The sequence below is a fragment of the Rhagoletis pomonella genome, unplaced genomic scaffold (genome assembly GCF_013731165.1).
Source record: "Rhagoletis pomonella isolate Grant_MI unplaced genomic scaffold, Rhpom_1.0 Rhpom_scaffold_00014, whole genome shotgun sequence".
Taxonomy (NCBI): domain Eukaryota; kingdom Metazoa; phylum Arthropoda; class Insecta; order Diptera; family Tephritidae; genus Rhagoletis; species Rhagoletis pomonella.
In genome coordinates, this window is record NW_023458568.1 from 7,407,911 (window position 1) to 7,409,312 (window position 1,402).

Genomic DNA, 1,402 nt, shown 5'->3' on the forward strand with positions numbered 1-1,402 from the left:
AAATTATGGATAACAAAAACAAATCAAAAACAGCAACAATAAAGACAAAGTAAAAGGGGACCGGCCCCCTTAAGGCGTCGGAAGGGTTTCGGCCCACTCAAGAAAGGATTCAAGCGATACAGAGTACCTCCACCAGCCGCAGTGCGGTGACAAATAGCGAGAAACCAACGCCAACGGTGAAACCGGGCCAAGTTTTAGCAGTAACGAAGGAAAGCGGCGGTGGGGATGCTCGAAGGGGTCCACCCCGGGAAACTCCTGGCACCAGATGCCAAACTGGCATGCAGATTGCAGCCGGGGATAAGGCTGAATATGGGGCGCAGGCCGCGGGCGGTGCTCCCGCGACACCCAATCCTTCACGAGGGCTGGCCAGAGGCCAGAACCAACTGCAGCAGGCTATCAACAGAGGAAGCTGGCTGCACGAATCCTGCAAAGGTTCACCACAACGCCTGACCTGTGCAGCAAGGTGAAAGATCCTGCTTGGCGTCAATGATGAAAGTCACGAATATAGCCTTGTCCTAAGGCAGCAATGGAAAAGGGTTAAGGCTGCGATGGCCGACATTGTAATTACCATAATTTTGGAGAATCCGGTACCTCCGCCAACCTGCAAGGGAGCGGGGTGGTTCCAGAAAAACATCCGGGTTATAGCATGCGAGGATGCTAGATCAGCGGAGATTTATAAAAAGACAGTCGCAGACATTGGAGAAGTCTACCCTGGTGGGAAGCTCAGGGCGGTCTACTTCAAGGATCTATCGCTACGACCGAGAGCCAGAGCCTGGTTGCCTTGTAAGGCAGCGGAACCGGAAAGGATTCTGAAAACCATACGGCTCTACTACCCGGAGCTACCTACCGCGAATTGGAAGGTGGTGAAAATTATTGAAAGCGGTAAAGCGACGATGCATATTCATCTTCATCTTCACCTTCACCTTCATCTTCATCTTCATCTTCTTCCTCGTCTTGGTCTTCATCTTTATCTTTTCCTTTATCCTGATCTGAATATGCCCATTCTTTTCTTCATTTACATATTCACCCCCACCATTGTTATTAGGTTAGGTATCTAAATTTTCGATCCTCTTTGTCTTTATATTTAGGTTTCTTTACTTTTATTTTAATTTCTGTATTTATCCCTTTCTTCTTCTCCATACTCAACTTTACTTCTTCCTTGTTTGAGTCTAATCTATTCATGTACATACATACATACATCTTATTCCTAAACTGCTGCTTAGCACGTTTCTATAATTCAGTATCACTATTAAAGCATACATTTAGGGGGAGTTTCAGCTCCAACCATGTACGTGTACGGCATTAGTATTAGGAGCGTTCCTTATCTCCCAGAAATAGTCAGAAAAAGTCCGAAGTAGTCAGATTTAGTCCAAAAAGCGTTCCTTAACTCGGAAATGACAGC